Here is a 27030-nt window from a genome sequence, read left to right on the forward strand (position 1 = left end):
GGAAATTGTACTTAAATTCAGCATTTCGATCAACAAAGCATGCAATAAATGACTTCAATTAATACCAGTGCCTTATCCAAGGTCACAGAGTCATCTAAACTCAAATAAGACTCCTCAAACAAAACATCTTTATGCTTCCCGTTGGCTTGGTTTCTATCAATCCTTGTATATGCTTGACACCTACAAGAACTCAAGCATTATAAACCAAGCTATGGTCATCAGAATTCAAAGTTCCTTCCAGAGAGTTTACTGGTATGAGTGATCCCTGCCTCTTTAATTTCCCTCCTAAAGAGAAAAGATAATGAACACTTATACTAAAATTGCTTTGCAATTCCATTTAAATAGAACAACCCTAGATTATTCAGATTGAAAATAGTAAACAAATTTGTGAACAAACTTGAAGACAACACAGAGCTTTACTCAAAAACCAATGGTCTGTATATTGATATTTAGTTCAAAAAGTATTACAAGAAATTTTGATTCTCCATTAGACTTAGAAAAGCTCAGATAAATTTCTACAGCATTTTCTTACAATTTTTTGCGATCCTTCATCCTCTAGTCCTGGTGTCCATTTATAACAACATGGATGCACAAAGCTTCGGACTTCTCGAGGAGAGTTTGTTACAATCATTTCTTTCAGAGTAAAGAGGTTACAAACTTTTCGCAAAAGCAGTTACAAACTCTTTTCAGCCTCTGCAGTTTCTTCAACAGCTTGTTCGGTTGCAACCTCTTCTATCTTTTCAGGGGTGCTCTCTAACTGTTCCGGATCATGGGTGGAATATTTAATCGTCCACTCATTATACACTTCTTTTGTCGGCCATGAGAAATTAATTGCCTTATCTTTATTCTTAGTCAACCTTTTCCAAGAATTTCTCATTTTGTTGACTTCTGAATTGAGAAAAGCATAATGCGACTTAATTTTCTCTATCTCTTGTATTGTCACAACAAAGAAAGAAGCATCATCAAGATCAATAATTCCTTTAATTCTTGCTGATAATTTAGCTTCTATCTCCTTGAGCCACATATGTTTGTCTTTTAACTGATTAGGGCTAGCAAAAACTCCTGGGAGCAACTCAAAAACTTGGTCAGTGTATTCCTTCTTGCATAGATTAACCTTCCTATCCATATTATCCACCTCTGCTGCTAATTGTATTTAAATTTTAGCGACATCAGAAGTGGATTTAATGATAGGATTGGCCCTTGCCTCATCACAAGATACACACATAAACTCTAAATCTTGCTCCCTAGGCCTCCATCTGTCAAAAATAGGCATCAAAATAGCCTTGTCTCTCTTGAGCTCATTCCATATTTCCATAATTTTACCTACATTGTTGTAGAGCAATGAGGCATTTATTGTATCTGCAAAACTGGAAATTGTAGCCCTTACTCTCTCCTCATACTTCTTTGCATACAAGGCCTGAGCTTGTTTCAAATTTTCTAATTCTTGGGGAGTGATTTCAATCATTTGAGAGCTGGAGGGTGCTAGAGATGGTGGAAACTCAATGATAGGGCTAGTAGGTGGAGGTCTTGCAGGAGAAGAGGAGATCATCAGTGTTGAAGACTCACCTTGATGGCATTGTCCAGTCAACTAGCTCTGCAGCTTGGCAATGATGCTATCCTTACCTCTTACCTCCTCCTTGGCACTATTATAGGCCTTTAAAATTGTTTCCAACTTGATTTGGAGGGCCTCTTTCTCTTTGGCTTCCTTCTCTGCTACTGCAACACTGAATTTTGCAGTTTCTAACACAGTGCTAGCAGCCTCCACTACCTCTGTACTCTGCACTCTCTTCACGATCATTCCACCAAGGTAACTTGACCCTGGGGTGTCTTTGCTTTTCTTACTCTCATTTCTCTTGAGAGACCACATGACAGGTGTAGCATTGTCCTTATTGAAAGTAACCCCCTCCATAGGTTTAGTCTCTTTTCTTACTGCATCTAATACCAGGGCATCTATAATATCCCATTCGGGTAATATAAGCACTCCAGCTTGTGCTGCCATATCTCTTCCCTGCTCAGGGGTGATGGTTTCAAATTCTTCCATCATCTCTTGCTTTATTTCCTCTTCCACCAAGGCTGGATTTTTATTGGGCTGCTCAGCCTTTCTTGTTTCACATCTAGCATTATATCTATCTATGTGCTATTTCCATATAAACTGCATAAATGCTTCTGATGTGACAAAATTGTTATCAGCTAGAAAGGCACTACTTGCCTTCTTTATCTCAGGATCCCACTCCTGGCCTTTAAGTTCAGTGGAGGTGATATCGATTTCAGCAGCAACGGGTTCTTTCGGCATCCCTTCCTCCACTTCATCATAGGTGTATGCAATTTCCCCTAGACTACCCAATTGTAGGAGTTGCTCAACTGCTGCTTGCTCATTTCCTATATGGATAGGGGATTGGGATGGGGAATACAAAGGTGTATCTGACTGTATTTCTTTCCCCACCCTTTTCTTCTTTGGGCTCTCTTAGATGTCGATGACATCTTGTATCTTCCTCTTTCCTTTGGAGGTAGAGGGCTCCCCTGTTGTAGGCACCAGCACACTATAACCTGATTTCTTATGCAGTGTGTAATCACCTGGAGGGATTGGCTTGCTAGAAGATGACCTACTAAGGATCACTGTGGCTTTCTCAGGGTTGCTTTTGATTACAGCTTGCCTCTTCTCCTTCAATTTCTGCATCACATCTTCAAAACAAACAATCAAAAACTTTATTTTCTCTTCTAATGGGAAAAAGCTACACAATGGGTCATAGCTAGCATCAAACTGATGCACAAAATCTAGGGCTTTCTTATAAGCCACCCACTTTTCTTTCCTTAGCTCCTGCTCATCTAGATCAAATTCATTCCTGATGAGGTCTTCAGGAAACTGGAATTGATGAAGCCTACCTCTGCATGCTACCTTCTTCCTAAACATACCGTTGAAGAAGTCCTCTGGATCGGTACACCTAGACACTACAGTGGATAAATGATAAGGTTTGAGGAAATCCTTAAAGCAATTCCAGCCTCCCTTTGTTATTACAAATTTGTGGGCTATGGTAGCTGCAGGGAAATAGTCCCTTTACCCCTGCCTGTCAACTCTACCTCTTGCAAGCCACCAATTTGTTTGAGGATCTTTGTGATTCCTACTTTGAGAGGGACCTGGTAAGGTAACAAAAATGGGGTGCCCCTAAAGCCAAAAACTCTGAAAACTGTGGAGACTGGATATAAATAAATGTCACCCCAGTTATGAACAATTTTTATGTTCTCTGCGAATTCTTTTGGTCTCATGAATTCCAGAAGAACTTTGGGAATTCTTGGGTTCTCAAAGCAGAGGAGAGTCCTTATCTTTGATGCAAAGTATTTATCAAACTTCAAAAAACTGGCATCCTCTCTATTCCATGACAACACAGTACTCCATAACTGTACTAGCATTTTTTCTCCTTCCTTCTCCTTAACCAGGTCTAATCCACTAGCAAAATAATCACCACCTTTGAAGAGAAAAAGATGCATTAGGAGTGAGTACCATCCGAAAGCCCTATCCACCTTTCCATTCTTAATTCCTATCAACCCTCCATGGATAGCATCAGCAATAAAGGAGGCATAATCAAATGTGATTGCAAGAGAAGGATTCAAAATCTGAGCAATCATTAGCAGGTAATGATTCGGCATATTTGCTTTAGCATCTTCTCCCAAAACTTGACAAAGTGCCCAATACATTCTTTTGGCCCTCAAAGTGAACATACTTAATGAGAAGGGCTCTTGTGTGTTGGGTCCTACAACTGTTAACCGTCCAATTTTAACAAAAAATTCCTTAAGAGGCCCATTCCTGAGATGACTCCTCTGTGCACCGTAAATTTGGGCTAATGATGTGAAGTTTATAGGTTCTAGAAAGTTTGTAAACTCATTAAGCCCAAATGTTGTCCTAAACTTGTCAGCATTAATTTCAACAAGGGTTTTCCCATTTACATCCAGAATGCTTCTTGTGATTGGATCATAGTTTAATGCCATTTGGGTCAGCAAATCTGTGTCCATGAATACCCCTGGGACTACTAATTTCCCAACATCTAGTTCCCAGATACTGTTTTGTGGCGCAGGAGAATTTCTCATTCCGAATCCAACTTTAAACAACCCCAACCCAAACAGTCCAACCTGTGGGTCTCTCAACCAATTACCCTTGTCATATAATCCTTCTCCTATCTTTAGATGAGGAGCCTTGGGTACTAATTATTTTGCCTTTGAAGCCTGATTAGTTGACAACGTCAACTGTTCTAAAAAATCATCACAGACACTCCTCTCTGAATAGTTAACCTTACTAGAAACTGCTCTTTTAGGAGCCATTTTGAAAATGCAAGAAATGAATGCCACTCTTAAACAATTCTGTGATGAATGAACTATTTTATTTGGAACACTACACAAGAATTTCTACACAAACATATGAGAGAACCTGTTCTTTGCTTGAAGGAATTTTCTCTGCAATTGAACCGACTTGCTCTGTATCTAAGGAAAATAACTCTGCGTCTACTCTTCTGCAAAATCCTTAAAAAGATATCTTTACCCGGTTGTTAGGAAATCAAATATTTGTACTTAGGGCCTTAACTATAACATTGATTCTGCATGCTTCGGTCGTCCCTTCAAAATTGAATTCATACAAGAATTCATATTTTTCACTCCAACGGGTAACAACATTCCTACAAGTGTTTCATTTTGCTCTTTCACAACTTTGTGAAGCATAACCATCGGGCAGCTTGGTCCTGTGAAATAACGCCAACCGTTCGATCAAAAGAAACTTGATCGAGCGTTAAGTTAACTGATGGCTTTAGCTTTACTCTGGGTCCCACTTTTCTATTGGCTACATGATACCACGTGGCATCCAACTATTGGCCTTGAAATTCCCTTCGCATTCCACTTGATACTGGCCACATGTCTATTTTCCATACCGCTGGTTCCACCTTGGCAGGCCCAAACTTTCTTCTTAGACCACGTGTCATCATTACACGTGGATGGCTCATGTTCATTCTCGCTATTTCATGGAGTATAAAGGATGAGCATCTTACCCTTGCGAAATAGCGTGGGCCATTAGATCATCTCCTAAGCTGATCGGCTTTTAATCCTCTGAAAAGGCTCTTAGGAGGGGTGGGCTTGCTGACTCATCATGAACACCTAGCACCTAGTCACTTTCAGAGCTGACTTGTCACCTTCTTATTTGCCAAAAGGAAACCACAGGGCCCCACCTTTTTCATAGCAGCTACATCCTCTAGGTCATCATCATGGCACATGGATGGCTCGTGTTCATTCTCGCTATTTCACGGGGTATAAAGGACGAGCATCTTACCCTTGCGAAATAGCGTTGGCCGTTGGATCATCTCCTAAGCTGATCAGCTTTTAATCCTCTAAAAAGGCTCTTAGGATGGGTGGGCCCGCTGACTCATTGTGGACATCTGGTGCCCAGTCACTTTCGGATCTAACTTGTCACCTTCTTATTTGTCGAAAGGGAACCACGGGGCCCCACCTTTTTCATGGCAGCTACATCCTCCAGGTCATCATCATGACACGTGGACGGCTCGCATTCATTCTTGCTATTTCGCGGGGTATAAATGACGAGCATCTTACCCTTGCGAAATAGCGTGGGCCGTTAGATCATCTCCTAAGCTGATCAGCTTTTAATCCTCTGAAAAGGCTCTCAGGAGGGGTGGGCCCGCTGACTCATCATGAACACCTGGCGCCCAGTCACTTTCGGAGCTGACTTGTCACCTTCTTATTTGCTGAAAGGAAACCACGAGGCCCCACCTTTTTCACAACAACTATATCCTCCAAGTCATCATCACCTGTGACCTGGCTCACCTCTGGGGCCCGCCTTTTAGCCTTTAATCCTGACCCACTGACTATTGTGACTTGTGCCACGTGCCGCCAACTTACTCGTTGTTAACCACCAGCTGGACCGTCTATGTGGCATGCCATGTGTTTTTCGCAACTTCGCTGGTTTTAAACTACGCGCAACTTCACCTAGCAAAATAACACAAGCCGTGGATCCATCCACGAGATACATACTAGTTACTGGGCCTGACAACTTTAGAAGAAGAACATATAAGGCATAAAATTTTTGATTAATTAACATAACCGCCTAGGCAAACAACAAGGGGGGACACTTCCTATGACCTCATGACCCATTACTTAAGTGAATAAAGTAACGAAAGATTAGAAACTAAAGGTTTTAGAATGAAACACAAGAGGATTTAAAATAAAAAACCCTTAAACCCTTGAGGTCTAGAACAAAGCCGAAGTATTTGGAACTACACCCTATTCAAAATTCAACAAACAACAACCAATCATGGGAAAAGAAAAACCCAATTTAAATCAGTGATAACAGATCCTATTAGAGATCACCCAGTTAAGGGATGGCTATATACCCTATTAAAGGTTGAAACAATATTAGAGGTTACCTCGCTAGAGGATTTGAGGAACTCAATGATCTTGAGTCACCTGCTTACAGGTTTTACAATAAGCTCGTTAAAGCTACCTAGTAAAGGGATTTTCCATCTATTGAAATGATTAGAAGACAATCGAAAAAAATTCTGATCTAATAACAACACTACATGCCAAAGTAGATCTTTTTTAGTTCCTCTACTCTGCAATCACACTCTATAGTTTTCCTCTTACTAGTCTGGCAAGTATCTCATCAGTTGGATACACACAAAATATTTGCCAACAACTTTACAATAACAAACATCAATGACCTTGTAGACAATCAGATAGGTTGGTAGCATAAACCCTAAACCCTAAGCATCTTAGGTTTACAATAGAGGTGGTCTAATCCTGACCATCCAAACACATTGCATAGAGAATTACAATTTCAAATAGATCACAAGACAATATGCATCATTCATTCTTCACCACACATGGGAATCAGTAACCCATCATGCTCTCTTCATATACCACTAAGAAGAATGATCATTCCTGAGATAGACTTCAAACGTAGTCGATCTTCTCATATCTCAATCCTTCATGTGCACAAGGCTAATGTGGCACCTTGATCTTACTCGTAACTATTAGCTAACTCATCATAGAGTATCATCGATTGCATCGCACAAGGGACATTGCCAAACCGATAATCATAGAGCTAAGACTACCAGCTGGTAGTCACACTTAGTGAAACCCTGACACTGGTTCACTGCATCTCATCATACCTCTTCATACCGGTTCACTTTAACTTTATTGACATCAATAACAACATACATTATCATCATATCAACATACCAGTTCACCATATGCCAATGATATCCAACAATATTCAACAAGGACAGTCAAGGAGATGGCTAGAACCATGTTAAATGAGGCCAGTCTACTGGACACATATTGGAAAGAAGTTGTTCATAATACTGCATACACTTTGAACTAGTGTTTAATTAAGAACAAGCATCAAAATGACATCTTATGAGTTTTGGTATGACTAGAAGCCATCAGTAAAATACTATAAAGTATTTGGAAGAAAGTGCTTTATCAAGAAAGATATGGATGGTATAGAAAGTTTTGAGTCCAAGAGTGCTAAAGAAATCTTCCTTGGCTACTCATCTAATAGAAAAGCCTACAAATGGTAAAATAAAAGACTACAAAGAGTAGTTGAGAGTGTGCATGTAAATGTTGGTGAAGATATGCACAAAGGATGTCAACCACAGGTTAACTAGTATGATGACTCTGGTGATGAACATGGTGAATCTCAGTCAGATACTGAACCAAAGGTAACATCCAAGAAGGTCCCTAGCTAGTATGTACAGTTGAATCACCCAGAAGAGAAAATTTTGGGAAATATGAGTGATGGTGTGCAAACTAGAAGAAGACTTGCCCAAAATGATGAACAAGACAACCTATGTCTCATGATAGAAGTTGAACCCAAAACATTCAATGAGACCAGTAAAAGAAAAGAATGGATGGATGCCATGGAAGAAGAACTGCATCAGATTGAGAATAACTAGACTTGGGAATTAGTCCCTACACCGGAAGACAAGAACATCATTGGCACAAAATGGGTATACTAGAATAAGATGAATGAAGGTAAGATTGTTCGGCATAAAGCTAGACTAGTGTGCAAGGGATACTCTCAAGTAGAGGGAATTGACTTTGAAGAAACATTTGGACTAGTAGCTAGATTATAAGCAATTAGAATGTTTCTAGCCTTCTCTACCTACAAAGGTTATAAAGTATTCCAAATGGATGTAAAATATGCCTTTCTAAATGGAAATTTGGAAGAAGAAGTGTACATGGAGCAACCAGAAGGATTTCTACTGCATGATGATGAGACATTTGTGTGCAGGTTGAAGAAGGCCTTATATGGTCTAAAGCAAGCTCGTAGAGCATGGTATTCAAGGTTAGAATAATACCTAAAGGAGCAAGAATTCAAAAAGGGGAGTGCAGATAGAAATTTGTATATAAAAAAAGATGGGAACCACATGATCATTATGGTTGTGTATGTATATGATATTATCTTTTGAGGAAAAAAGGAAAATCTGTGAAAAGAATTTGCTGATCAAATATAGTCATAATTTGAGATGTCGATGCTTGGTGAATTGACATACATCCTTGGTCTGTAGATATTACAACGAGATAAAGAAATCTTTATCTCACAAGTCAAGTATGCAAAGGAGATACTAAAGAAATTCCAACTAGAAGATTGCAAACTGGTAAGTACCCCCATGGTGATTGACACCAAATTGAGAAAGAATGATGAATCACTAGTAGTTGATCAGACTCTATACAGATCCATGATTGGCATTCTACTATATCTAACTGCTTCAAGAGCGGATATAGTTCAGGTAGTGTGCATGGTGGCCAGATTCTAATTTGCACCAAAACAGTCACATATGAATGTTGTTAGCAGAATTTTTAGGTATCTACAAGGAACGCTCAATTATGGCTTGTGGTATCCTAAACAAGGAGATTTTATCTTGGAAGCATACACTAATGTCGATTGGGCAGCATGTATTGATGATATAAAGAGCAGAAGTGGTGGTGCATTCTTTCTAGGTGACTGGTTGGTCTCAGGGCATAGTAAGAAGCATGACTCAGTCTCTCTATCTATTGCTGAAGTTGAGTACATTGCTGCTACTACATGTTGTTCTTAGGTGCTTTGGATGAAGAATACTCTCAAAGACATACAAGTGGACATCACTGATCCTATTCTCATCTGGTGTGACAATTCGATTGCAATCAACATAGCAAAAAATCTAGTCATGCATTCCAGAACGAAGCACATTGCTATCAAGTATCACTTTCTCAGAGAAAAGGTTGAAGGAAAGGAGGTAAGGATGGATTATGTTCCTAGTGGTGAACAAGTAGCAGACATCTTCACCAAACCATTACCAGTAAGCACTTTTTAGTATCTTTGACACAAGTTCGGAGTTTGTCATCTATTTAGGCAGGCTTGATGTCGCTCAGGGGGAGCTTGGTATGGATAAAAGGGGGAGTGCATAGTACCCTTTGTCATTGTGTCAAAGGGGGAGAAATAATGTCAATATAGAGTGTATCATGAGAAGCTAACATCAATGGAAAAGGGGGAGATTATTGGCATTTTGGCACTAAGTTGTCATTAATGTCAACTGGCATGATGGATATTCACATAAGGGTGAGCATAAAGAATGAAGGCCTGCCGGTAAAGTACAAACCGGTCTGAAGGTTGGATGCTTCTTTATGATGAAGAGCTAGAATGTGAAAGTTGTCACAAACCATTGAGGTGAAGATTTGCTACCAGTATAGTGTGCTCTATCGGTTAACATAAGAAGAAACCTTGACAGGAAAAGGGATGTACCGATATGTGTTATTTGGACCAACCTGTTGTCTTCAAAATCTGATTCACTTCAACATCCTTATAATGATACAATAAATTTGTGTGCAGAAGAGATATTAAAGAGAAGGAAACTTCTAGGACAACATATGACAATGTTTGATTTAACCTTCTACACTTCGGACCTACTTAAAGTCCAGGCGGGTATACCTTTGTGAACTAAATTCACACTTTTAAAAGATAAATCCACAGTAAACCAGTGGATCTAATCACCTTAAAACTAATTAAAACAAAGGAATGAAAATTGTACTCATATTCAGTATTGACCTACAAAAAATGTAATAGACAACCTCGATCTATACCAGTGCCTTATCCTAGGTCAGAGAATCATCTGAGTTCAAACAATACTCCCACAATCAAATATCTCTACATATCCCATTAGTTTGGCTTCTGTATATCCCTATATATGCCTGACACACATAGGAATTTATTCATACCAAATTAAACTACGCACATCAAGATTTAAAGCATCCCACAAAGAATTTACTGGTAGAAATTATTCTTGCATATTTAATTCCCCTCTTGAAGAGAAAAGCTAAGAAACATATCTAAAAAAAGTTACCTTACAACCCCTAATCAAATGAAATAACCCTAGATTATTTAGAATGAAATAGTAAACACTTGCAAACACATTTGAAGACAATACAAAGTTTTAACTCAAAAACAATGGTCTGTATATTGATATTTTCTTCAAAAAAGTATTACAAGAAACCTTCGAATATTCTCCATTGAAACTTGGAAAAGCTCAGATAAATTTTTGTAGCGTTTTCTTACAATTCATTTACGATCATCTCTAACTAGTCCTGGTATCCATTTATAACAACATGGATGCACATAGCTTCGGACTTTCCTAGGAGAGTCTATTACAATGATTAACTCTCTAAAAGAATTAGCTACAGAACCTTTTACAAAAGTGGTTACAAGTCCTTTTCAACCTCTGCGGCTTCTTCTACTTGTTGTCCCGTTGCAACCTCTTCTAATTGTTCTACATCCTTTATGGCATATTTTCTTGTCCACTCATTATATACATCATCAGCTGGCCACACAAAGTTAATCACTTTTACTTTTTCCTTGGCTAACCTTTTCCAAGAATTCCTCATTTCGTTAACTTCTGAATTGAGAAAACCATAATGGGATTTGATTCTCTCTATCTCCTCAATTGTTACAACAAAGAAGGAAGCATCTTCTAAGCTAGTAATTCCTTTTATTCTAACTAACAATTTGGCTTCTAAATCCTTAAGCCATACTTGTTTGTCCTTCAATTGGTTAGGGTTGACAAAACCTCCTGGGAGCAATTCAAAAACCTAATCAATGTACTCCTTCTTGTACAAATTGATCTTCCTGTCAGCATTATCTATTCCTTCTACTAATTTTAATAGATCCTTTGTGGTGTCACAAGTGGATATGATGATAGGATCAGCCCCTGCTTCATCATAGTATACACAAATAAGCTCCAAATCCTGCTCCTAGGCTTCCACTTGTCAAAAATAGGCATTAAAATGACACTCATTCCACATATCTAGAATCTTTCTCATGTTGTTATACAATAATGAGGCCCCTATGGTGTCAGCAAAACTTAAAATTGTAGTGCTTACTCTTTCCTCATATTTATTTGCATACAGGGCCTGAGCCTGTTTTAAATTCTCCAATTGATGAGGAGTGATCTCAACAAATTGAGAGCTAGAAGGTGTTGGAGATGGTGGAAAATAGAATGATCCAAATTGTCATTGATTTCCTAATGGATAATGTTATAACTAGATTTGGAATACCTACCAAATTAGTAATGGATAATGCCATGAGTTTCAGGTCAGAAGAGTTTGTTGGATTTTGTACCAGTCATGGAATAATCATATCTTACTCTTCACCCTATCACCCTCAGGGGAATGGACAAGCAAAATCCAGCAATAAAAGTCTTTTGAACATCATCAAGAAAATTTTGGAAGAAAACAAGAGATCTTGGGATCAAAAATTGAAATTAGCTTTGTGGGCAGATAGAATAACAGTCAAGAAGGCCATTGGAATGTCACCTTTTGAACTAGTTTATGGTACACAAGTCAGATTGCCAGTGAATAATCTTCTTCCAGTTTATAAATTCCTGCAAGATGAGGACATGGAGCTATTTGAACCAATGGAAAATAGAATGATCCAAATTGTGGAGGTGGAAGAGCTCAAAACTTTAGCTCATAAGAGAAATCAGAAGATCCAATTACAGTCCAAATACCTTTTTGATAAAAGGACATCATTAAGGAAGTTTGAAATTGATGATATTATTCTTCAGTGGAATTCAAAAGGATAGGACAAGGGAAAACATAAGAAATTTGAATCATTATGGGTTGGCCCTTTTGTGGTCTGTGATTTAAATGGAAAGGATTCATATTTTGTGAAAAATCTGAATGATGAAGTACAGGAATTCCTAGTGCATGGACAATTCCTGAAACATTATTTAGTAGGTCCTTTGTTTGTATATATTTTGTTTGCTTCCTGTTGTTTCGTTTGGGTCTGTGTTTTGCTCTATTTCTCTAGAGTTTTCTACATTTCTTGTGTTGACCTTGTGATCAACCAACCCTAGTCAGAGCCGTTGTTATCATTGTTTGAGAAATGGGTTCTCTTTTCCCATAATTGGCTAAGTTTTTGAAATTTTTAGTCAGAAACACTATCAACTACTTCAAGGCTATGTTAGGTCTTAAGGGTTTAGGGTATCATTTTTAAAATTGCTCAATGTTTGATCAAAAAACCCTCTGGTTTCTATTCCTGTGTTACTTTATCCACTTAAGTAATGGGTCTTGGGGTCATATGAAGTGTCCCCCCTTGTCATTTGCCTAAGCGATCATTGAATTAATCATAAAAAATTATGTCTTATATCTTTAGTGTCTAATGTTGTCGGGCCCAGTAAGTGTCATGCAGCTTTCAGATGGATCTATGGCTTTCGCTATTTTGTTAGGCGAACTTGCGCATGTTTTACGACTCACAAAATGGCGAAAGGGAAAAGTGTGTTCAATGGTGCACATTTGGTCTAGTTTAATAAGACTCCATCTTGCTACAGATCTAACGGCTGGCGTTGATTCACAACTGACACTTGCAAGTCAAATACCTTTCGCGAAATGGCGAAAAGGTTTGGCGGGGCCCTGCAGTGATGACTTTTCAAATGGCTAAAAGGTGATCAAGTTCAAGAGAGATCAGCGGTTCATGCTGTTTCGTGGCCAGTAGAAGCCAAACTAATGGGATATGTAGAGATATTTGATTGTGGGAGTATTGTTTGAACTCAGATGACTCTATGACCTTGGATAAGGCACTGGTATAGATCATGGTTGTCTATTACATTTTTTGTAGGTCAATACTAAATATGAGTACAATTTTCATTCCTTTGTTTTAGTTAGTTTTAAGGTGATTAGATCCACTGGTTTTTTGGACTAGTTTACTATGGATTTATCTTTTAAAAGTGTGAATTTAGTTCGCAAAGGTATACCCACCTGGACTTTAAGTAGGTCCGAAGTGTAGAAGGTTATATCAAACCTTGTCATATGTTGTCCTGGAAGTTTCCTTCTCTTTAATATCTCTTCTGCACACATAGTTATTGTATCATTATAAGGATGTTGAAATGAATCAGATTTTGAAGATAACAAAAGTGGCGACTCTACTAGGGAGAGTCATAATAAGGATTCAAATGCAAACTTGTGTTTAAATTTATAAAGAAAATCATTGTCCATTAGTGAATATAGTAGTGTTGCTTGGAGGTCTCTATCTGGAAGTTCCCTCAATTTTCCTTTGATATATGATTTTGGTCTGAAGATTTCTGACTTTTTTTCAAAGCTTGTTTTCATAATTCCCATAGTCTTGTGGGTGGTGACTCTTTTATCTTGGAACCAGTCCTTGTGAAGTACAAAAAGGAAAGGAAGACAAGCACAATGCAAGGAGGAAAAAACATCAGATCATTCATGAAGAAGCACCCTCATGAAACTTTGCAAGAAGGTTTGCCAGAACAGTCATGAAGAGGGTAGAAGAGATCAGTGCTTCACAAACCATCAAATGTTGCTTGGGTGCAAAAGAATAACAATACCAGTAAGATACCTGATCGATCTGTTTATGCAAAGTCTAATTCTTCTTCTAGAGAATCTGAACATGATATATTAGGTTTCCATTCTGGATTGTTTGGAAATATAGATAATGCTCATGCTGTAAATCAAGATACATCTCATGTTAGTGTGTCTACGAGAGATAAGACTAGTTCAAATGCAATTAGACATTCTATTCCTAGGACAATTGATGGAAACATCAGCTTGATTGATATAGATCAAGTCAATTTATCTGACTCTGAGGACAATTTCCCTAATGAAGATGAAGTGTCACAAGATATAGAAAATTTAAAAAAGAGAGTTCATCACTTAATCTCAATAAGAGCCCAAAAAGAAGCAAATAAGGAGAAGGAGGTCAAAGCAAAATTAATGGAGAGAGATAGGCTTCTTAGACAAATAGCTGATCTTGAAGTATTGGCCAGAGAAAAAGAAAAGAGTGATGAGGAAGGCTCTGTAATTAGAGAAATTATGATCCCCAAGGCTAAGCCAGCATATAGGTTAGTAGTCCAGCCAAACAAGGAAATGCTCAGTGATTCACATCCTCCTAGGAATGGTGTTGATAAAGGAAAGCAGAAATGGGTGGATGATGGAACTGGATCTAAAACCACTGAAGAGATTTCTCATAGGTTGTCAGCACATGAGAGAGAGATGGAAAGAATGAGGAAGGAAAAAGAGGATCTCCAAATGGAACGAGAGAAACCTAAATTGGAAGCAGTTAATCGGGAAGTGAAAAGAAAAATTAGCTACTTAAAAGCTCCCCCTATCATTTTTCCATCAGAATATCTTAGTAAGCCTAATCCTCAACAAATTTCCCTTCCCCTAGTTAAGATCTAGCCTACTATGCCTGCTAATATGGCATCAATGAGTCAAACCCCTGTGAACAATCAACATGGTCAAGTATCTCAGTCCCTAATTCTGAAAGTCAGAATGAACATGGGAAATAATAATGTTGCTTCCCCTTTTCAAAGGAGGCATATCATTTTAGAACAATATAGGCAACTATTTTTTGATGGGATCCTAGGATATCCCAACCATGTTCCTACTAAGTTATGAGATAGAATCGATAAATTTGCTGGAAATAATGCAATTAGTGCTAAAGAACATTTAAAATCTTTTGGGGACCTAATAAATGATTATGAGATAGTGAATGAAGATGTTATCATGAAATTGTTTGTTCAGTCCCTGGTTGATGATGCAAGAGATTGGTATAGAGGTCTTCCAGTTAATAGCATTGGGTCATGGGAAGATTTTAAAAATTGTTTTCAAGAAGAATATGGTGACAAAACAAATGTGAGCTTCATGCTCAATGAATTTAATAACATCAGAAAGTCTGACAATGAAACGGTCACTAATTTTAATGCTAGATTCCAAAAAGCCATGCATAGATTGTATCAGGTGATGAGATTAGATGATAACATGTGTCTGAATACCTATTACAATGCATTTGATTCTAAGATGGCCTATATCCTGAGGGATAAGAATCCACATAACTTGAGAGATGCTTTTAGAATTGCTATTAATGTAGAAAGTAATAGAAAAGCATCCGGGAAGTTAGGAAGAAGGATAGATGGTAGATTATGGCAAGAAACAAAATAGCAACCTAATAAAGCTGCTAAGGAGGAAGACAAGGTAGAAAAGTTAGTTATTGTAATGAAGGATCTAACTGCCAAGGTAAACAAAACTGACAAGCCTCATTATAACTGGCAAGATAGATCCCCTAGACTGCATGATATGCCTTATAATACCAACTGGAAAGATGGTAAACCCTAGAATGAGAAGCCTAAAATTGCTCAAAATCAGGATACTCTAGATCCCTTGAAAGGGAAAAATGTCCAAAATATAGAAAATACTCCTTGGTGCATTGCTTGTGATGGGCTACATTCTCCTCATCAATGTGCAGTAGCTCAAGCTCTTGAAGAATCCATGAGACAAGAAGCTAAGCCTGACATTAACATGTTTGAGACTATTATAGAAAGTGATGAGGAATCTATACAAAGTGAATACATTGATGTGTTGGATAATGAAAGGTTTGTTCAAGGACAACTAACATTGGATTGGCATCCTACTTTGAATGTGGTAACAATTGAAGATGAAGAAGTTCATCTTAGAAGGCCTAGTGAGGGAGAAATTAAAAATCTCACCAAAGCTGCTATTGCTAAAGCAAAACACAATTATAACTTAAGGAGCACCAAGAAGGACACTGATCAGGGTGAACCTGGTTCCATGTTCATAAAAGAGATTACTCAAAAAAGGGGAACAAGTAGTGCTACTACTATCCCTAAAATTGGTCAAGAAAAGAAGGAACGGGTCAAAGATGTACCCAAGAGTATAGATGATAAAAATACCAGTGATATACAAGGAGCTGCCACAACAAAAAGAGCAAGTCAATTTAAGGCAGAAAGGGCTAGAGCTAATACAGAATTAAATAACAGTTCTACATTTGACATGGCTCAAGCTCTTACTCAAATGAAGGTTACTGTCCCATTAGTAGAATTGCTGAAAATAAAAGAACATAGGGATGCAACTTTGTCTTTGTTTTCTAATATATCTGAAAGTGACATAGTCCTACCCACCAGTTCAGCTAAAAATGGAAAGGATCAGGAACTCCAAACCCCAGAGGTTTATGTTGGAACCACTATCACATAAGAGCCTTCACAGGTAGATCCTTTTTATGTTATTTTGTTAGTAAACAACTGGTTGATAAAAATCTACATGATAGATTCAGGAACTGCTGATAATGTGATGCCCTATGGTGTCATGAAAGAATTAGTACTATCAGTGACCACTATATATGGAAAGTGTTATGCTATGGATAATAGGGAAGTACCTGTGATAGGTACAATGAGAGATGTTGAAGTAAAAATATTAGCATTCCCTGAGGAAACTTATAAAATGGATGTTATTGTTACTGACACTAAACCCCATTATGGTATGTTGTTATCCAGGTAGTAGGCAGTAGCAGTAGGAGGAAATGTCCAGCTGGATTTGTCTTATGCCACTATTCAAATAAATGAGAATCAGGTCAAGTTGTACAGAGAGCCATGTGCTCCTAGGGTAATTGAGAGTGTAGACCCTAATATGCTCAATTGTATGATTGATGTGGATCTTGATAATTTCATATTACAACCAATTTTACCCCAGTTGAAGAATACTGACCCCATTGTGGTCAAATTAGAAGCACAATAGTATGGTTTATGGCAGATGTATTTTGATGGACCTTGCTCCAAAGAAGGATCTAGAGCAGGGGTTCCTTTTGTATCCCCATCAGGTATTACTTTTAAGTATTCTTTCTTATTGGCTTTCCAGTGCACAAATAATACTGTAGAGTATGAAGCCCTATTATTGGGGCTAGAGGTTGCAAAAAGGAATGGAATCTAGCTATTGACAGTGTTGGGGGATTTAGAATTGGTTGTCTCTCAAGTAAGATCCAAATATGCATCCAAAAATGATAGATTAAAGAGATATAAACATGTAGTTTGGGATGTCATTGAGCATTTTAGTGTATTTTCTATTAATTGGATAGAGCGATCAAAGAATATTATGGCAGATTTTCTAGCTAAATTTGCCTTAAAAAATGATGATGCAACACTAACTGGCATTTCCACTGTGGAAATAAAATCTAAGCCTGCCATCCCTGATAATGTGTATAATTGGCAAGTTTTTGCTGCTGATGAAGATATTCTTAGGTTCATCCAATGTGTTGATGATTATGATGGATGGAAGATTGATTGCAATACACTAGTGGAGGTGGTTGACAAGAAGGAAACAATGTTTGGAAATAACTTGGTCCAGTTGGAAACAAATGAGATACCTAAAGGGCTGGTGGAGTTAGAGAGCATGTTCAGTTACAATTACAGTCACTTACATCAACAGTCTACCACCAAGTTGGAAGAATTGGAGGAGGTAAACCTAGGGACTGAATCATCCCCTAAGTTAGTATACATTGGGAAGAAATTACCCCCTCATGTCAAGACTAATCTTATTAATTTATTAAAGAGATATAAACATGTTTTTGCTTGGTCTTATGAAGACCTGAAGGCGTATAGATAAGACCTTTTTCAGCTTGAAGTTCCTTTACTTCCAGATGCCAAGCCTTTCAAGCAAAAATAGAGACCTATTAATCCCTTGTTGGAAACTAAGATACAACAAGAATTGACTAAGCTAAGAGAAGGTGGGATTATCAAACCTATAAGGCATTCTTCATGGGTCTCCAATCTGGTCCTAGTAAGAAAGAAAAATGGGGACATTAGACTGTGTGTGGATTTTAGAAATTTAAATGTTGCTTCTTTAAAAGACAATTACTCTTCTCCCAATATGGAAGCGATGTTGCAGAGAGTAATAGGTTGTGATCTCTTATCCATGATGGATGGTTTTTCAAGATACAATCAAGTGTTCGTGAGGGAATCTGAATAATTTAAAACTACTTTCACTACTCCATGGGGAACATATGTCTATGTAAGAATGCCATTCGGATTGAAAAATGCTAGAGCTACATTCCAGAGAGCCATGAACATGGCCTTCAAATAATTCATTAATATCATCATGGTGGTTTATCAAGATGATTTAACTTGCTTCTCTAAAAGGGTTGATGATCATTGTGGACATTTTGAAAAGGTGTTCAATAAAGCCTTGGAATTTGGTGTGTCATTAAATCCCAAGAAATGTCATTTTGGGGTCATTGAAGGAAAATTATTGGGACACATTGTTTCCAAGGAAGGGGTAAGGATAGACCCTGAAAGAATTGAAGCAATAAACAAAGTGTCTAAACCAAAGAATGTTAAAGGTATTCAATCCTTTCTAGGCAAAGTAAATTTTGTTAGGAGATTCATTGCAAACTTTGCAGAGATAGTGAAGCCCATTGTCAAGTTGCTCAAGAAGGATACCAAATTTTGTTGGGATCAAGAAGCCTCAGAGGCTTTTGCTGAAATTAAAAGGGCCATTCAAGAAGCACTAGTGTTAAAATCTTCTGATTACAGTAAGCCCTTTTCTCTATTCTCTTTTGCTTCATATCATACAGTAGTTGCAGTGTTGTTACAAAAGGATAATGAGAGATATGAACATCCCATAGCTTTCTATAGCAAGTCTTTGCAAGCAGTAGAATTAAAATATGAAACCATGGAGAAACAAGCTTATGCTTTAGTTAAAGTTGTCAAGGCTTTTTGGCCATACCTGGTGAATGCAAAAATCATTGCTTATGTCCCACATGTTGCAGTTAAGGATATTTTGTCCCAGTCTGAGGTTACGGGAAAAAGGTGCAGATGGATTAATAGAATCCAAGAATTTGACTTGGAAATAAAGATTACCAAATTAGTGACAGGTTTAGGTCTGGCTAAGCTCATGACTGAGTCTAATCTTCTGAATGTTGAAATACATAATGTTGAAGTCAAAAGTACTTCAGTCACTAGTATTGAAAGGCAACCTTGGTATTCAGAGATAGTCTAATTTTTAAGAGATGCTGCATTCTCAGAAGGAATGACACATAATCAAAGAAGAACTCTAAAACTCAAGTCACAAAAATATGTTCTCATTCAAGGTGATCTGTTTTGGAGAAAAAGAGATGGAGAATTGCTAATGTGTTTGGATGAATTCTAGGCTAAACGAGTATTGACTGAAATGCATGATGGAGTATGTGGGGGCCATTACTCTGCTAAGACAACTACTGGTAAGATAATCTAGACTAGATATTATTGGCCTACCTTATTCAAAGATGCTCATGCACATGTCCAGAAATGTGACCCATGTCAACAATTTTCATCTAAGTTGAAGTATGAAGGAGCTTTACCCCTATATCTAGTCACAGTCGAAGCCCATTTTATCTAGTGGGGCATTGATTTTATTGGAGACATTTTTGAGAGATCAGGAAGAGGTCATAGATGGATCATAGTAGCCACTGAGTATTTGACTAAATGGATTGAAGCTATTCCCACAAGGAGAGCTACAAGTAAGGTTGTCATTGATTTCCTGATGGATAATGTTATAACTAGATTTGGAATACCTATAAAATTAGTAATGGATAATGCCATGAGTTTCAGGTCAGAAGAGTTTATTGGATTTTGTACCAGTCATGGAATAATCATGTCTTACTCTTCACCCTATCACCCTCGAGGGAATGGACAAGCAAAATCCAACAATAAAAGTCTTTTGAACATCATCAAGAAAATTTTGGAAGAAAACAAGAGATCTTGGGATCAAAAATTGAAATTATCTTTGTGGGCAGATAGAATAATAGTCAAGAAGGCCATTGGAATGTCACCTTTTGAACTGGTTTATGGTACATAAGCTAGATTGCCAGTGAATAATCTTCTTCCAGTTTATAAATTCCTGCAAGATGAGGACATGGAACTATCTAAACCAATGGAAAACATAATGATCCAAATTGTGGAGGTGGAAGAGCTCAAAACTTTAGCTCATAAGAGAAATCAGAAGACCCAATTGCAGTCCAAATACCTTTTTGATAAAAGGACATCATTAAGGAAGTTTCAAATTGATGATATTGTTCTTCAGTGGAATGCAAAAGGACATGACAAGGGAAAACATAAGAAATTTGAATCATTATGGGTTGGCCCTTTTGTGGTCTGTGATTTAAATGGAAAGGATTCATATTTTGTGAAAAATCTGAATGATGAAGCACAGGAATTCCTAGTGCATGGACAATTCCTAAAACATTATTTCACTTGATGTCCATGCGTAGTAGGTCCTTTGTTTGTATATATTTTGTTTGCTTCCTGTTGTTTTGTTTGGGTCTGTGTTTTGGTCTATTTCTCTAGATTTTTCTGCATTTCTTGTGTTGACCTTGTGATCAACCATCCCTAGTGAGAGCCACTATTATCACTATTTGAGAAATGGGTTTTCTTTTCCCATAATTGGCTAAGTTTTTGAAATTTTGAGTCAAAAACACTATCAACTGCTTCAAGTCTATGTTAAGTCTTAAGGGTTTAGGGTTTCGTTTTTAAAATTGCTTAATGTTTGATCAAAAAACCCTCTATTTTCTATTCTTGTGTTACTTTATCCACTTAAGTAATGGGTCTTGGGGTCATATGAAGTGTGCCCCCTTGTCATTTGCCTAAGCAATCGTTGAATTAATCATAAAAAATTATGCCTTATGTCTTTACTATCTAATGTTGTCAGGCCCAGTAAGTGTCATGCAGCTCTCAGATGGATCTACAGCTTTCGCTATTTTGTTAGGCGAAATTGCGCATGTTTTAAGACTCACGAAATGGTGAAAGGGAAAAGCATGTTCTATGGTGTGCATTTGGTCTAGTTTAACAATACTCCATCTCGCTCAAGATCTAATGGCTAGCGTTGATTCATAGCCGACACTTGCAAGTGAAATACCTTTCACAAAATGGTGAAAAGGTTTGGCGGGGCCCTGCAGCAAAGACTTTTCAAATGGCTAAAAGGTGATCAAGTTCAACAAAGATCGACAGTTTGCACTGTTTTGTGGCCAGTAGATGCTCAGGAAAAGGTGGGTTTTAATAGGAGCATAATAGATGCGCAAGGCTAATCTAATCCGATGATTAGTGCAGCTTCGCAGGAGGAAGGTGCTCAACAGTTAGCTTTCGCGAAGTAGCGAAATGACATGGCACTCCAAGCAGGAAGTCCAGTTGGTTGAGATGGCAAATCAGATAAAGACACGTGGCAGAAAGTCAAAGTAGCTAGCAAGTCAGATCTAAGGCTTAGAAGGTGGGTCCAAGAGGATGACTCATGTCGCGGCATGTGAAAATGACCTGGCAGATACAAGTGGCAAGGATGAGGTGGAATCCGATGTTTTCTCTTAGCAAATAAAAGGTTGACATGTCAGTTCGAGAATGACTAGATGCCAGGTGGATGGAGCTGAATCAGAGGGCCCACGTCTACCGGATTCAGTTAAGTTGTTAAGCATCGAGCAAGTCAAATATAATCTAATGGTCCATGTGTATTCGTGAAGGTAAAATGCTCATGTTTTAAAACTAGCGAAATAGCGAAAGGTTTTTGGGCCCCGAAGAACAGATAAAGCATGAAGGTAAAAGGGGATCAACTCCGATTTGATCCAAGGGCTCACATTGTTTCATGAATACGAACTAACTGAGGGATATGCTTCACTAAATGGCAAAAGAGAAAAGAAGGTTCTTCCTAGCATAATGCTAGATGGTGATGTGTCGATTGACACATGGTTTCAAAAGGGATTGAGGGCCTACCAAGGTGTAACCAGTGGTTATAAGGGAAATAGGACACGTGGCTAACTCTGAACTAAACTCAAAGAGTTTTCCAAGGCTAATGGCTAGGTGCCATGTGGTATTTGGTAACCAGTGGGAGAGCGGGTAACTGATGCAAGCATAAAGGTCTCGCTTAAAGGATGGTCATCTCAGGATTGATCCAACGCTTCATGTTGTTTCATGGCCCAAAGTTGAAAGCGGGTTAAGATATGCGAAATAGTGAAAAACCGTTAGCCATCAAGATAAGGCACGGTTAGTAAAAAAAGCTGACAGTCTCGGTAAGAGTACAAGGCCGAGTGGTTAGAGTCCCATCTAACACCTGGCGTAGCTTCACGAAAGAAAAGTTCTCGCGGGATAAAGCCTACGAAGTGGTGAAAAGAGGTGGGGCCCGATGTAAGGGTAGAGATGTTAAGATAGCGTAAAGACCAATCAAGTTACATTTGATCAGACGACAGACATGATTTTGTTTGGCGAAATTTCTCGAAGCTTATTCTCTACGAAATGGTGAAAGAGCGGAAGCAAAAAATGTGCAGGTGTGTTGTGACCCGTTGGAGTGAAAATTTTGAATTCTTTCATGAATTCAATTCTGAAGGGATGACCGAAGCATGAGGTATCAATGTCCCAGTAGGAGCCTGAGTACCATATATGATCTCATATCAATTGAATGAAGGTATCATTCTAAAGAATAGTTGTAGAGAAGTAGTTGCAGAGCTATTTTCTTCAAATATAGAGTAAATTTATTCAGTTGCGGAGTGGATTCCTTCAAGCAAAAACAGGTTCTCTTATACTCTTGTTTGGCAATCACTTAACAGTGTGTTTAAATTAAGGTCTTGATTTGTCACAGAACCATTGGGGGTAATATTTAAACCTAGATTTGGAATACCTGCAAAATTAGTAATGGATAATGCCATGAGTTTCAGGTCAAAAGAGTTTGTTGGATTTTGTACCAGTCATGGAATAATCATGTCTTACTCTTCACCTTATCACCCTCAGGGCAATGGACAAGCAAAATCCAACAATAAAAGTCTTTTGAACATCATCAAGAAAATTTTGGAAGAAAACAAGAGATCTTGGGATCAAAAATTGAAATTAGCTTTGTGGGCAGATAGAATAATAGTCAAGAAGGCCATTGGAATATCACCTTTTGAACTAGTTTATGGTACACAAGTTAGATTGCCAGTGAATAATCTTCTTCCAGTTTATAAATTCTTGCAAGATGAGGACATGGAGCTATTTGAACCAATGGAAAACAAAATGATCCAAATTGTGGAGGTGGAAGAGCTCAAAACTTTAGCTCATAAGAGAAATCAGAAGATCCAATTGCATTCCAAATACCTTTTTGATAAAAGGACATCATTAAGGAAGTTTGAAATTGATGATATTGTTCTTCAGTGGAATGCAAAAGGACAAGACAAGGGAAAACATAAGAAATTTGAATCATTATGGGTTGGCCCTTTTGTGGTCTATGATTTAAATGGAAAGGATTCATATTTTGTGAAAAATTTGATTGATGAAGTACAAGAATTCCCAGTGCATGGACAATTCCTGAAACATTATTTCTCTTGATGTCCATGCGTAGTAGGTCCTTTGTTTGTATATATTTTGTTTGCTTCTTGTTGTTTTCTTTGGGTCTGTATTTTGGTCTGTTTCTCCAGAGTTTTCTATGTTTCTTGTGTTGACCTTGTGATCAACCATCCCCAGTCAGAGCCGCTATTATCATTGTTTGAGAAATGGATTTTCTTTTCCCGTAATTGGCTAAGTTTTTGAAATTTTGAGTCAAAAACACTATTAACTGCTTCAAGTCTATGTTAGGTCTTAAAGGTTTAGAGTTTCATTTTTAAAATTGCTCAATGTTTGATCAAAAAACCCTCTGGTTTCTATTCCTATGTTACTTTATCCACTTATGTAATGGGTCTTGGGGTTGTATGAAGTGTCCCCCCTTGTCATTTTCCTAACCAGTCGTTGAATTAATCATAAAAAATTATGCCTTATGTCTTTACTATCTAATGTTGTCGGTCCTAGTAAGTGTCATGCAACTCTCATATGGATCTACGTCTTTTGCTATTTCATTAGGAAAAGTTGCACATGTTTTAAGACTCACGAAATAGCGAAAGGGAAAAGCATGTTGAATGGTGTGCATTTGGACTAGTTTAATGAGACTCCATCTCACTCAAGATCTAACGGTCGGCATTGATTCATAGCTGATACTTGCAAGTGAAATACATTTCGCGAAATGGCGAAAAGGTTTGGCGAGGCCCTACAGTGAAGACTTTTCAAATGGCTAAAAGGTGATCAAGTTCAAGAGAGATCAATGGTTTGCGTTGTTTCGTGGACGGTAGAAGCCAAACTAATGGGATATGTAGAGATATTTGATTGTGGGAGTATTGTTTGAACTCAAATGACTCTGTGACCTTGGATAAGGCACTGGTATAGATCGAGGTTGTCTATTACATTTTTTGTAGGTCAATACTGAATATGAGTACAATTTTCATTCCTTTGTTTCAGTTAGTTTTAAGGTGATTAGATCCACTAGTTTTCTGGACTGGTTTGCTGTGGATTTATCTTTTAAAAGTGTGAATTTAGTTCACAAAGGTATACCCACCTGGACTTTAAGTAGGTCTGAAGTGTAGAAGGTTATATCAAACCTTGTCATATGTTGTCCTGGAAGTTTCCTTCTCTTTAATATCTCTTCTACACATAGAGTTATCGTATCATTATAAGGATGTTGAAGTGAATCAGATTTTGAAGACAACAAAAGTGGTGACTCTACTGGGGAGAGTCACAATAAGGATTCAGATGAAGACTTGTGTTTAAATTTATAAAGAAAATCATTGTTCATTAGTGAATATAGCAGTGGTGCTTGGAGGTCTCTATCTGGAAGTTCCTTCAATTTTCCTTTGATATATGATTTTGGTTTGAAGATTTCTGACTTTTTTTCCAATCTATGCATGGCTTTTTTGAATCTAGCATTAAAATCAGTGACCATTTCATTGTCAGACTTTCTGAAGTTATTAAATTCATTGAGCATGAAGCTCACATTTGTTTTGTCACCATATTGTTCTTGAAAACAATTTTTAAAATCTTCCCATGACCCAATGCTATTAACTGGAAGACCTCTGTACCAATCTCTTGTATCATCAACCAAGGACTGAAAAAACAATTTCGTGATAACATCTTCATTCACTATCTCATAATCATTTATTAGGTCCCCAAAAGATTTTAAATGTTCTTCAACACTTATTGCATTATTTCCAACAAATTTATGGATTTTGTCTCGTAACTCAATAGGAACATGGTTGGGATATCCTAGGATCCCATCAAAAAATAGTTGCCTATATTGTTCTAAATTGATATGCCTCCTTTGAAAAGGGGAAACAACATTATTATTTCCCATGTTCATTCTGACTTTCAGAATTAGGGACTGAGATACTTGACCATGCTAATTGTTCACAAGGGTTCGACGCACTGATGCTATATTAGCAGGCACAGTAGGCTGAATCGTAACCAGGGGAAGGGAAATTTGTTGAGGATCAGGCTTACTAAGATCTTCTGATGGAAAAATGATAGGTGGAACTTTTAAGTAGCTAATTTTTCTTTTCACTTTCCGATTAGCTGCTTCCAATTCAGCTTTCTCTAGTTCCATTTGGTCTTTTTCCTTCCTCATTCTTTCCATCTCTCTCTCATGTGCTGACAGCCTATGAGAAATCTCTTCAGTGGTTTTAGATCCAGTTCCATCATCCACCCATTTCTGCTTTCCTTTACCAACACCATTCCTAGGAGGCTGTGAATCACTGAGCATTTCCTTGTTTGGGTGGACTACTGACCTATATGCTAGCTTAGCCTTGGGGATTATAATTTCTCTAATTATAGGGCCTTCCTCATCACTCTTTTCTTTTTCTTTGGCCAATACTTCAAGATTAGCTATTTTTCTAAGAAGCCTATCTCTCTCCATTAATTTTGCTTTGACCTCCTTCTCCTTATTTGCTTCTTTTTGGGCTCTTAGGGAGATTAAGTGATGAACTCTCTTATTTAAATTTTCTATTTCTTGTGACACTTCATCTTCATTAGGGAAATTGTCCTTAGAGTCAGATAAATTGACTTGATCTATATCAATCAAGCTGATGTTTCCATCAATTGTCCTAGGAACAGAATGTCTAATTGCATTTGAACTAGTCCTATCTTTCGTAGACACACTAACATGAGATGTATCTTGATTTACAACATGAGAATTATCTATATTTCCAAACAATCTAGAATGGACACCTAATATATCATGTTCAGATTCTCTAGAAGAAGAATTAGACTTTGCATAAACAGATCGATCAGGTATCTTACCGGTATTGTTATTCTTTTGCACCCAAGCAACATTTGATGGTTCATGACTGTTCTGGCAAACCTTCTTGCAAAGTTTCATGAGGGTGCTTCTTCAAGAATGATCTGGTGTCTTTTCCTCCTTGCATTGTGCTTGTCTTCCTTTACTTTTTGTACTTCTCAAGGACTGGTTCCAAGATAACAGAGTTGCCACCCACAAGACTATGGGAATTATGAAAACAAGCTTTGAAAAAAAGTTAGAAATCTTCAGACCAAAATCATACATCAAAGGAAAATTGAAGGAACTTCCAGATAGAGACCTCCAAGCACCACTGCTATATTCACTAATGGACAATGATTTTCTTTATAAATTTAAACACAAGTCTTTGTCTGAATCCTTATTGTGACTCTCCCTAGTAGAGTCACCACTTTTGTTGTCTTCAAAATCTGATTCACTTCAACATCCTTATAATGATACGATAACTCTGTGTGTAGAAGAGATATTAAAGAGAAGGAAACTTCCAGGACAACATATGACAAGGTTTGATATAACCTTCTACACTTCGGACCTACTTAAAGTCTAGGTGGGTATACCTTTGTGAACTAAATTCACAGTTTTAAAAGATAAATCCATAGCAAA

The sequence above is a fragment of the Cryptomeria japonica genome, chromosome 7 (assembly GCF_030272615.1).
Source record: "Cryptomeria japonica chromosome 7, Sugi_1.0, whole genome shotgun sequence".
NCBI classification, from domain to species: Eukaryota; Viridiplantae; Streptophyta; class Pinopsida; order Cupressales; family Cupressaceae; genus Cryptomeria; species Cryptomeria japonica.